Below are 12,589 nucleotides of genomic sequence, written 5' to 3' on the forward strand. Positions count from 1 at the left end.
AGCACATAAAAGCATTTTAGGCAATTTTCCTAAAATAAACTATTGCTCGTGTCCAAACTATAACAGACACACATCTCACAATTTCACTTAGCATTCTAAGTTTAAGTCTAGAAATCCTACAATTTCCTAGTTCGCTTAAACTAATGCTCTGATACCAACTGTGACATCCCCAAAATCACGGCCAGAAAAGACCGGTTTAATTTATGCTTTTAAAACAAGTTCAGAGTAATCCTTTGATTAAAAGAGTTGCGGAATTCGTTCCCAAAATGAAATATGATAAAAATAAGATTTACCAAAGCATTTCATAAAGAAATGTGGTTTCATTATATAACAAAACTCGGGATGTCATGTTCCGATAAACAGACCAAAAGCATAAACATTACAGTACAGACCTTACAACAGTTATATAAAACAACAGGTCTATAATCCAAAAATAACTTGACAAGTCATCCAACTTATGCTCTGGCGCCACTACCTGTAATACAAAGAAAACTGAGTGGGTCAGGCTTGGGAGCCTGGTGAGCATATAGGGTTTTCAACCCACAATAAATAATTATATTTAATTCCACCAACCAACAATAACCCAATTACCCATTCCCGTTATTCTCACTTTACGTCCCTAAGACAACTAACATAAGGAACCTAGTCTAAGAATATTTCATCGGTGCGACAACACATGCATTCGGAAGTTTCCCAGCAATATATGTCAAATAAGGCAACCATGAGGGGGATGGAGTACAGTGAATGAACACCCAAGTTCATTAACACCTACAGGTGGCGAGCCTGCTAGCGTTCCACAGGACTGTCTAGAAAAGTCTGTGGTCGTCATCTAAACTCCGCTAGATGACTAAATCAAAAACATCGAGGCCTCTCATCTTTTTATCACAAGACAACTATCTACCCATGTTCTACCCAACATTTTAGTAGATAAAATATACATTTTTATACATAGTTTAAAACCTGTATAGTATGTTCATTCAAAACACATTCCAGATAAAAGATGAGACACATAAACATAACACGTATTTCATAGAGAATAAATCATATCTATGAGATTAGAAGATAACATCGATACACTCACATAACACATATACTTAGTACGTTAAATCGATACTTGTATAAGATCGTGCATTTGAAGGAGATTATGTACCCCCTTCAAATCAACACCAATATATAAACACATAACACGTATTTCATAGTAAATACTTCGTATTTATGTATTAGAAGAAAGTAACTACACACTCACTTGATCAGAAGATGATCGGACAGCACTACGGCTTGTAGAAGTAGTATTCTTTGGTGAAATCGGGATCACTTCACACACCGGGCTTCTCGCGGGTAGAGCTTCGGCTCGGAAACTCTTTTCTTCTCGGGATCTTCGGGCTTCGGGACTTGCTTCGGGTCTCGGGATGAACATCGGGGCTTCGGGGGGGGGGGGTAAAATAGGGCTTAGAGAGAGTATCGGGAGTAGGAGAGAAGAGATGGAGCAACCATAATCAGCTGACCCTTGATTTCTATTTATAGGCTGAGATTTCAGGGTTCACGTCGTGAGTTTTAAGGGCTCACGTCGTGGGGCTTGATCGTCACTGCATGCGTCATCACAAGTGGGGTCTGACAGAGTCCAGGTGACGTTTTTCTGAGTTCACGTCGTGAACACAGTGTTCACGTCGTGAGTTCTGACACAGGATCGGATTTCATGCCTCGACCTTCAGAAATTCATATCTTTCGCATACGAGCTTCGTTTTTGACGTTCTTTATATGCACGCGTAGGTGAGATTATGCTCTACAACTCTCGTTTAGACTCCGTCGGCTAATTTTGACTTTATTTTTATTATATTTTTATTATATTATTTTTAGTAGGCCGGGACAGGAAAACTCCGTTATAAATTCATAACTTCTTCATCCGACGTCCGTTTTCGTCTGTCTTTTTACCGTTGGATTACTATCGACGAGATCTTCGATTCTCGTTTAGATTGTTTCGGCTATAAACCGCTCGATCCCAAATCGAGTATTCGGGCTGCATACCGCTAAGTTGAAACTTCGGAAAATCATAACTTCCTCATACGAAGTCAGATTTGGGCGTTCTTTTTATGCATGCTCTCGGTTTAACGAACTCTACAACTTCCGTTTAGATCACTAAGGCTAGATATTACTCTATCTTAAATTCATATTTTACGTCATTCAGTGTCGTGCCGAGTCTGTCGCGAAACTTCGACATGTCATAACTTCTTCGTTATAACTCGGATTTCGGCGTTCTTTATATCTCCGGAATCCTTGTTTCAACCACTAAAACTTTATGTAAAGATATCGGGTTTATCTCACACTTTAATTTTGACGCTTATTTTATTCTTAATTCAATTAAGCCACACAACTAAGCATAAAACACATAATACTCAAATATTTCATCATTAATACTTCAAAAGAGTTACAAAGGTTAACCTAGACATATTACATCAACAATAATGCCTAGCCTGGAAACGCGGGCGTTACAGCCAGGTTGTAAACTAAAGATGATTTATACATAATGTGAGTCGTATAACCGTGCTTGATATGACTAGAGACCTTTCCAACGTTCTTCAGGCGTTGAGTTAAATGACATATTTTTATTATAATCTAGTTTACATGTAGTGTTGTAGCGTTTTACCATAGTGAAAATCCGTATGTATACCGTATGTAGTGAATATTACAGTTATGAATACCATGATAATGTAGTGATGTAAACTGTAAACCATTTCTGTTTTAGTGCATATGTTTAGTAGTGAAATTTTTTGCACTTGTTATGTTTAGAAAATCCCAAACTAAACCGATTATAGTTTGCATGTATAGTGTGGTGAATATCGAGTCCGGAAAACTACGCAATTTTAGTGAAAATGTCCCTTATGCTCAACACAGTACAAAAGGGTTAAAGTATGAGAATTGCATGAGTTTTATACTAGTTAAAAGCTCTTTGTATAAATTAACAAAAGAATTTATGGTTTAGCTTGTATTCCCCCCTGAAAACGTTTTAAAACCAGTAAAAGTGTAGGGGTATGAACTCACAGTTTGACGTAAGACCCGAGTGTAAGGTCGGTGTGGATGCTGAGTGTCAACTGGTGTTTCGTACGCAAGTGGATCCTATTAACATATGGTAACACATATATGTATTAGATGAGGACATAACACTATCTGTTATGGAAGGAAACCACCTTAGGGACTAGGAAACACTTGAAACTAAGTGTTAGAATCACTCGTGATTGAAGATGGGGAGTTTGCGGCCGTAATCAAGAGTGTATGGTCAGGGGTTTACGGCCCAACAGGGTTTACAGCCCATGAGTTTGCGTTCCAAGTGTTTGCGGTCCATGGGTTGACGGCCCATGGGTTTGCGGCCTGTGGGTTTACGGCCCATGAGCTTGCGGCCGTAAACACTTGGTGAAAGGTGCGATTTTCGGTGGGTCAAGGTCCTTTCTAGCCTCTTGGAAGTGTCCTAAGCCTTGTGCCCAGCTCAAGGAAGAGTTCAAATGCCAATAATCAACCAAAAATGGAGTTTACGGCCATTGAAGGGAGTACGGCCGTAAACCCATTTCGTGTTCATGATTTCAGGTCGATTTTTAGGTGAAAACAAGTGATTCCTAGTAGATAACAAGCATAGGGAGTAGTTACTTACTGTAAGAGGCTTGGAATGATGTTTTTAGCCACCAAGAACTAGTGTGTGTTCTTGGTGTTCTTGGTGAGAGAGAAAATCTAGTAAAAGATGAAATTTATGAGATGAAACATGGATTCATCACTAGAAAAGAGGTTGAAACTCAATAGAAGTGAAGAATCACTTACATTTTGAAGATCCTTGAGCCAACTCGAAATTGTAGAGAGAGTAGAGAGAGAAAGACCTTTGAGTGCTTAAAGTTTGAAATGAAGGCCACTCATCCCTTATATAGAGGTGAATTTTCGGCCAAGGGGTACCTGGCACCGACCGTAAACGGGTTTACGGTCTCGAGTTTATAGCCATAAACTTGGTGTTGTCGGGTAAAGTTACGAGTTTTTCGCGTGATTTCCGGTTAATTCCGACTTGTATAGAATACATATTATTGATTTAAAAGAATAAAGTCTTTTCCCAAATCAAGAATTTTGACGGAATTTAGTAAAACCAAATTTTATTAAGGGAAATCAAGTATAGATAACGAAAAAAGTTTCGGATTGTCACATCATCCCCCCGTTAGAGGGAATTTCGTCCCGAAATTCGAACATAGAATACAAATCATGAATTAGGAAAGAGATGCGGATACTTCTGTTTCATCGAATCCTCGCGCTCCCAAGTGAATTCAGGCCCCCGCTTGGCATTCCAGCGAACCTTCACTATCGGGATGCGACTTTGCTTCGTACGCTTGACTTCTCGGTCCATGATTTCAACAGGTTCCTCCACAAAGTGTAGATTCTCGTCCAAATCAATCTCGTCGAGAGGAATTACAAGTGTCTCATCGGACAGGCACTTCTTTAGGTTCGATACGTGGAAGACAGGATGGATGTTGCTAAGCTCTCGTGGTAACTGGAGTTTGTATGCCACAGGACCGATCCTAGCAAGGATCTTGAACGGTCCAATGTACCTTGGGTTTAGCTTTCCACGCTTTCCGAAACGTATCATGCCTTTCCTGGGTGAGACCTTTAGAAGGACGCGGTCACCAACCTGGAACTCCAAGGGTTTTCGTCTCTTATCGGCATAGCTCTTTTGTCTATCTCGTGAGGCTTTCAGCCGTTCTCGGATTTGTACGATCTTTTCAGTTATCTCTCGGATGATCTCAGGACCAGTGAGAGTACTGTTGGGGACTTGACCCCTGGCTAGCTGTGTGTCACCCACCTCAGCCCAGCACAGAGGGGATCTGCACTTACTGCCATAGAGGGCTTCAAACGGCGCAGCCTTGATGCTGGTATGGTAGTTGTTGTTGTAGGAGAACTCAACCAGAGGAAGGTGAGCGTCCCATGTCGTGCCGAAGTCAATAACACAGGCTCTCAACATATCTTCCAATGTCTGAATTGTTCTCTCACTCTGTCCATCTGTCTGTGGATGATAAGTCGTGCTCATATCCAACTTAGTTCCAAGAGCCTTCTGTAGCGATTGCCAAAATCTTGAGGTGAACCTGCTATCTCGGTCGGAGATAATGGATACAGGCACCCCATGAAGGCGAGCTATCTCTCGAATGTAGATCTGCGTGAGTCTCTCCATTTTGAATTTTTCCTTGATTGGCAGGAAGTGAGCGGATTTTGTCAACCGATCGACAATTACCCAGATGGCGTCGTGCCCACTCGGAGATTGGGGTAGCTTAGTGATAAAATCCATGGTTATCCTTTCCCACTTCCAATCAGGTATTTTCGGCTGCTGAAGTAAACCTGAGGACTTTTGATACTCTACCTTCACCTTGGCGCAAGTCAACCACTTACCCACGAAGGTAGCAATTTCTGCTTTCATGTTTGGCCACCAATAGAGTTGTTTGTGATCCAGATACATCTTATCTGAACCTAGGTGAACAGAGTATTTAGTCTTGTGAGCTTCATGCATGACAACCTCTCTGTACCCGCCGTATTTTGGGGTCCAGATCCGGTTCATAAAATAGTACACTCCATCTCCCTTAATCTCCAAGTTCTTGTCCATTCCCCGCAAGGCTTCATTCGCCACTTTCTCTGGTTTCAAGGCTTCCAGCTGCGCCTCTCTGATTTGCGCGGATAAATGGGAATGAATAGTCATTGTCAAGGCCTTCACCTTTCGCCCTGAATACTCCTTTCGGCTGAGGGAATCTGCTACCACATTGGCCTTGCCGGGATGGTAGCGAATTTCACACTCGTAATCACTGAGTAGCTCTACCCATCGCCGCTGTCTCATGTTTAGCTCCTTCTGATCGAGGATGTACTGCAAGCTCTTATGGTCGGTGAAAATAGTGCACTTGGTTCCATAAAGATAGTGTTTACAGATCTTTAATGCAAAGACCACCGCTCCCAACTCTAGATTGTGAGTTGTGTAATTGACCTCGTGTGTTTTCAACTGCCTCGAGGCGTAGGCGATAACCTTTCCTTGTTGCATGAGCACACATCCTAGGCCCTGATTGGATGCATCACAGTAGACAACGAAGTCCTCCGTCCCTTCGGGCAGGGACAAGATAGGTGCGCTGCACAGGGCCTGCTTCAATGTTTGAAATGCAGTGTCTTGCTTGGTTCCCCAACTAAAAGTTACACCTTTCTGTGTCAGGGTAGTTAAGGGCTTAGCGATTCTGGAGAAGTTCTGGATAAATCTGCGATAATAGCCCGCGAGACCCAAGAATTGCCGGATTTTTGTGGGTGTCTTTGGTGCAGACCAGTTCTCAATCGCTTTGATCTTGGAAGGTTCTACGTGTATTCCTTCCTTGCTAATTACGTGACCAAGGAAATTTACCTTCCTGATCCAGAACTCACATTTTGAAAATTTCACGTATAGCTTCTCTTCCCTTAATGTTTCCAGCACCTGCCTCAAGTGATGTTTATGATCGTTCTCACTCCGCGAATAGACAAGTATATCGTCGATGAACACGATCACAAACTTGTCTAGGAAAGGGCGGCACACCCGATTCACCAGGTCCATGAATACCTCCGGTGCGTTGGTCAGACCAAAGGGCATTACTACAAATTCGTAGTGTCCATAGCGAGTTCTGAATGCTGTTTTAGGCACATCATTCTCGTGAATCCGCAACTGATGGTACCCTGATCTTAGATCTATCTTTGAAAAATAGCTGGCTCCCTGAAGTTGGTCGAAGAGATCGTCGATCCTGGGTAAGGGATAACGGTTCTTGATGGTCAGCTTGTTCAGCTCTCGGTAGTCAATGCACATCCGATAGGTTCCATCTTTCTTTTTCACAAATAAGATCGGAGCTCCCCAGGGTGAGGAACTCGGTCTTATAAATCCCTTGCTGATTAGCTCATTGAGCTGGCTGGATAGCTCTTGCATTTCTACCGGCGCTAGACGATAAGGGGATTTAGCTACAGGAGTAGCTCTGGGGATCAAGTCGAAACGAAACTCGACTTGGCGCTCGGGAGGAATTCCTGGAAGATCTTCGGGAAAGACATCAGGAAAGTTGCAAACTTCGGGGAGACTCTCGAGGTCTTTAACTTTTTGCGTCTCATCAACGACGTGAGCTAGGAATGCATGGCATTCCTTTCGCAGATACTTTTGGGCCTTGATGCATGAAATAATACGAAGGTTCGAGCTAAGCTTATCTCCGTAAATCACGAGGGTTTCGCCAGAGGGAAGATTGAGACGGATAGCTTTCTCGAAACAAAGAATATCAGCACGGTTGGAGCTCAACCAGTCCATGCCGATAATGACATCGAAACTCTTGATGGATACCGGCATAAGATCGATGGGAAAGGAGTAATCGTCTAGGGTAAGATTACAGCCTATGAATATGTTGTTAGCGCTCTCTTTCTTCCCGTTATCCATCTCGACGGTGAACGTTTCGGTTAAAGTTTGGGGTTTCCGTTTGATTAGATGTTTGAATGCATGACTAACAAAACTCCTCTCCGCACCAGAATCGAAAAGAATGCATGCATAAGAGTTGTCAAGGAGAAACGTACCCGTAACAACGGTAGGATCAGCGACTGCTTCCTCCTGGCCCATCACCAGAACTCTTCCTGTATTGTCACCAGTTGTTGCCTTGGAGCAGTTTCTCCTGAAGTGACCAGCCTCTCCATATCCATAACAAGATTGACCAGTACCCGCTCCCGGGGTCTGGTTGGTTGGTTGGGCTGGTTTCTTGCAGTATCGAGTTGTGTGTCCCTTCCTCCCACAGCTGTTGCAGCTCAACTCACGGCAGGGTCCGTGATGATGGAAGTTACACTTGTTGCACAAAGGTAGCTTACCAGCGTAACCACCGGTAGGAGCTTGGGTGGTTGGGACAACAGCTGGAGTAGTAGCAGGGGTAGTAGCAGCATGAACTGCCACTGTTTGTTGCTTCTTGGAGGGCTCCTGCGGAGAATGACTCATCCGCTTGTTCCAGTATTTCTTCTTCTTCCCACCACTTTCCTTTTGTGGTTCAGAGACAGCTGCTACCTCATCTAGATCGACTCCATGATCAATCAGAGTCTGCGCCAGATCCTTGGCACTTTCGAAGGTAGTCGGCCTAGCGGCCAAGACATTTCCTTTGGTTGGTTGCGTCAGTCCCCAGATATATCTCTCAATCTTTTTGCTTTCCGGGGTGACCATTCTCGGACAAAGGAGAGCCAGATCACAGAATCTAGCAGTGTAGACAGTGATGTCAGATCCCTTCATTTTCAGATTCCAAAGTTCGTGCTCCAACTTTTTCACCTCGCCCCTCGGGCAGTATTCAGCAAGCATGAGTTCCTTCAGTCTTTCCCAACCCATGACATTAGCCACTAGCAGGGTTAAGGATTTGACTTGACCATTCCACCAGGTCAAGGCTCGGTCGGTGAAGGTGCAGGCGGCAAACTTCACTTTGTTGGTTTCTGAACAGGCGCAAATTTCGAAGATGGATTCGATCTTCTCGAACCATCGAGTCAGAGCGATGACTCCCCCGTTTCTGTCGAAGGACTTGGGCTTTGCAGTCATGAAGTCCTTGTAGGAACACTCCTTCTGATGTCCCTGACTTCCATCCTGTCTTTGTGGGTCGGTTCCACCTCCAGCCCCACCAACATTCACTTGTTCCATTGCTGCCGTCACGACGTCTGTAACTGCTGCCTGAAACATGACGGGGTCGAATTGAGGAGGTGACGGGGGTGGCGGAGTGTTGTTCCCTCTTATGGGTCTTGGTCGGGGAGGCATCTTTTTCTAGAAACAATCAGGAAGAAGAGGATGGTAAGTCCTCAAGATATATGAAACAAAATATATCTCATCCTGATAGTAAAGTGTTCTACCAAGCGATAAGAAATGATAGGTTACTAATGTAACTAAGTTATCGCTATGAAACAAATAGGTAGCAACACTAAGAATGAATCTCCTCACTGAATTTGGCTCTAGCAAAATACCCCTATAGTATTTTATGATGAATGTTTTTGGTAAGTTTTAGACCTGCTGTAACACCACCGTCATTCCCAAGCACATGTTGGTCATGTCTTGACTGAATATAGTTGATCAGGCTATATTCACCCTAAACATGATTACATAACTGCCCAGGTTTAACTGCGGTGTCCCAATATCCAAATACTTTTTGTGATGTTCTTCCTATGACTCTGATTCTGTTATGTATGCATGCTCGTATACTTTTTGTAAAAATACTTATATTTTTGAAAGTATACTTTTAGTGTATAGCACTTAGGCCCCTTAGTGTTTATAGTTGTATACCACGTAAGGTTTGGTATACTAGTTCGCTATAAACAAGGGCTCTGATACCAATCTGTCACACCCCAAAACCGAAATGGCGGAAACGTTCTGGGGTGGAGGACGTCATGTATAGCATCACAACCAATGTATAATAGCAATCATATCAACACAACCATTACAGTGAATACTTAAATAAAAATGTTTACATCAATTTGGAATTGTCGGAAACTTGTTTGAATTACATCAAATAGTTTGTTTGAATATAAGCATAAACTTTTATTGCTCCAACTCCTCAAAAATCTAGCAGGTACCTGTCTACTGATTTCCTGAGAATACAAGCAGTTTGAAAATATCAGCATAAAGCTGGTGAGTTCATAAGCAGTAGTTTGTAATGAAAAACTTGCTGATGGGATTGTAAAAGTGTTTGTAAAGTTTCAAGAAAATCCGATATTTTCTTTAAAGAGAATGTAGTGTTATCAGTTCTGTAATAAACCATGAATATCTGAATGTTTCCAAGAAAATCCCATGTTTTCTGTAGTGAAAATGTATCGTTATCAATTCCGTATAAAACCATGAATATTCGTTACTGAAAACAGTAGTGATATGCGAAAATACTACCTCATGTTACTAACTAAGGCTAATCATGAAGTACAAGTATTTTGCATGTGAAACTATTGCTTAATCGGTTCTGTTTGAAAACCCTGGCTTTAGCCAGTATACGTAGTGTGTGTTAGTTCTATTTAGTATAAATAAAACTGTCGAAGAGTGCCAGGTTGTAAACTAGAGATGATTTATACATAATGTGAGTCGTATAACCATGCTTGATATGACTAGAGACCTTTCCAACGTTCTTCAGGCGTTGAGTTAAATGACATTTGTCACCCCAGGCATGCCTGCCTAACTATAGCTAGCAGTTCAGGTGTGGGATTGTCAGTCCCGAATAGATCTTTTCACAAATCTCACGCTCTCCCTCCAGGAGACTCTGGTTATACTATGATAGGATTTATCCCTGTACACCTAAGAGTACAATATTGAAGTAGCGCCTCACAGTATCGTACAATCTAGTTTACATGTAGTGTTGTAGCGTTTTACCATAGTGAAAATCCGTATGTATACCGTATGTAGTGAATATTACAGTTATGAATACCATGATAATGTAGTGATGTAAACTGTAAACCATTTCTGTTTTAGTGCATATGTTTAGTAGTGAAAGTTTCTGCACTTGTTATGTTTAGAAAATCCCAAACTATACTGATTATAGTTTGCATGTATAGTGTGGTGAATATCGAGTCCGGAAAACTACGCAATTTTAGTGAAAATGTCCCTTATGCTCAACACAGTACAAAAGGGTTAAATTATGAGAATTGCATGAGTTTTATACTTGTTAAAAGCTCTTTGTATAAATTAACAAAAGCATTTATGGTTTAGCTTGTATTCCCCCCTGAAAACGTTTTAAAACCAGTAAAAGTGTAGGGGTATGAACTCACAGTTTGACGTAAGATCCGAGTGTAAGGTCGGTGTGGATGCTGAGTGTCAACTGGTGTTTCGTACGCAAGTGGATCCTATTAACATATGGTAACACATATATGTATTAGATGAGGACATAACACTATCTGTTATGGAAGGAAACCACCTTAGGGACTAGGAAACACTTGAAACTAAGTGTTAGAATCACTCGTGATTGAAGATGGGGAGTTTGCGGCCGTAATCAAGAGTGTACGGTCAGGAGTTTGCGGCCCAACAGGGTTTACGACCCATGAGTTTGTGGTCCAAGTGTTTGGGGTCCATGGGTTGACGGCCCATGGGTTTGCGGCCTGTGGGTTTACGGCCCATGAGCTTGCGGCCGTAAACACTTGGTGAAAGGTGCGATTTTCGGTGTTTCAAAGTCCTTTCTAGCCTCTTGGAAGTGTCCTAAGCCTTGTGCCCAGCTCAAGGAAGAGTTCAAAGGCCAATAATCAACCAAAAATGGAGTTTACGGCCATTGAAGGGAGTACGGCCGTAAACCCATTTCGTGTTCATGATTTCAGGTCGATTTTTAGGTGAAAACAAGTGATTCCTAGTAGATAACAAGCATAGGGAGTAGTTACTTACTGTAAGAGGCTTGGAATGATGTTTTTAGCCACCAAGAACTAGTGTGTGTTCTTGGTGTTCTTAGTGAGAGAGAAAATCTAGTAAAAGATGAAATTTATGAGATGAAACATGGATTCATCACTAGAAAAGAGGTTGAAACTCAATAGAAGTGAAGAATCACTTACATTTTGAAGATCCTTGAGCCAACTCGAAATTGTAGAGAGAGTAGAGAGAGAAAGACCTTTGAGTGCTTAAAGTTTGAAATGAAGGCCACTCATCCCTTATAGAGGGGTGAGTTTTCGGCCAAGGGGTACCTGGCACCGACCGTAAACGGGTTTACAGTCTCGAGTTTATGGCCGTAAACTCGTCCTGGCCGTAAACTCGGTGTTGTCGGGTAAAGTTACGAGTTTTTCGCGTGATTTTCGGTTAATTCCGACTGGTATAGAATACATATTATTGATTTAAAATAGTAAAGTCTTTTCCCAAATCAAGAATTTTGACGGAATTTAGTAAAACCAAATTTTATTATCGGAAATCAGGTATAGCTAACGGAAAAAGTTTCGGATTGTCACATGTTTGGGCTTATTCCTGCATCAACATTCATAGAGTTAGTATTGATAGTATTATTGTTTAAGAAGTTATTAGAATCAAGATTTCTAGGAGTATTGAAAGGCTCATCGAGATCATTGATCATAGATGCTCGATTGTTCATAGTCGTCCCCCCAGGGTGATGCAGCAGTAGCAGGAGCTGTGTTCCCCTGTTGATTTCCTGAGGATCCTGCATTGTCGAAGTTCAGGATCCTTGGTTGTAAAACTGTGGGCATCGTTTCCTGGGATCTCTGAAATTCCGCCTTCATCCGCTCCACTTCTCTAAGTAGTGTTCTATTGTCGTCTTGCTGCTGAGTCATATGTTGCGTCATTTTCCTCATCATAGCAAAGAGTTCAGCAGTAGTGACCGGAGCAGTCGGATCCTGGAGTCCTTCAGATCCCAAACTTCCTTGGTTAGTGACTGGATGGGTATTTCTCTTGGAAGTATCAGACGCTTTCTCTGACCAGGGGGGTCCACTCGGAGGAGGTAGTAGGTTTTTGGTTGGAATGGAAGGAGCGGAGGATGAAGAAAGGATTGGTTGTGTAGACATGATCTTTCGAGGAGTTTGAACACTACGGCCCCACGGTGGGCGCCAAATTGTTTTGGTAAAAAATTACACAAGTATAAATCAAGCAAATTGAATGAGGGGTTGTGATGTT

The sequence above is a fragment of the Lactuca virosa genome, chromosome 5 (genome assembly GCF_052849685.1).
Source record: "Lactuca virosa cultivar CGN04683 chromosome 5, Lactuca_virosa_CGN04683_v6, whole genome shotgun sequence".
NCBI classification, from domain to species: domain Eukaryota; kingdom Viridiplantae; phylum Streptophyta; class Magnoliopsida; order Asterales; family Asteraceae; genus Lactuca; species Lactuca virosa.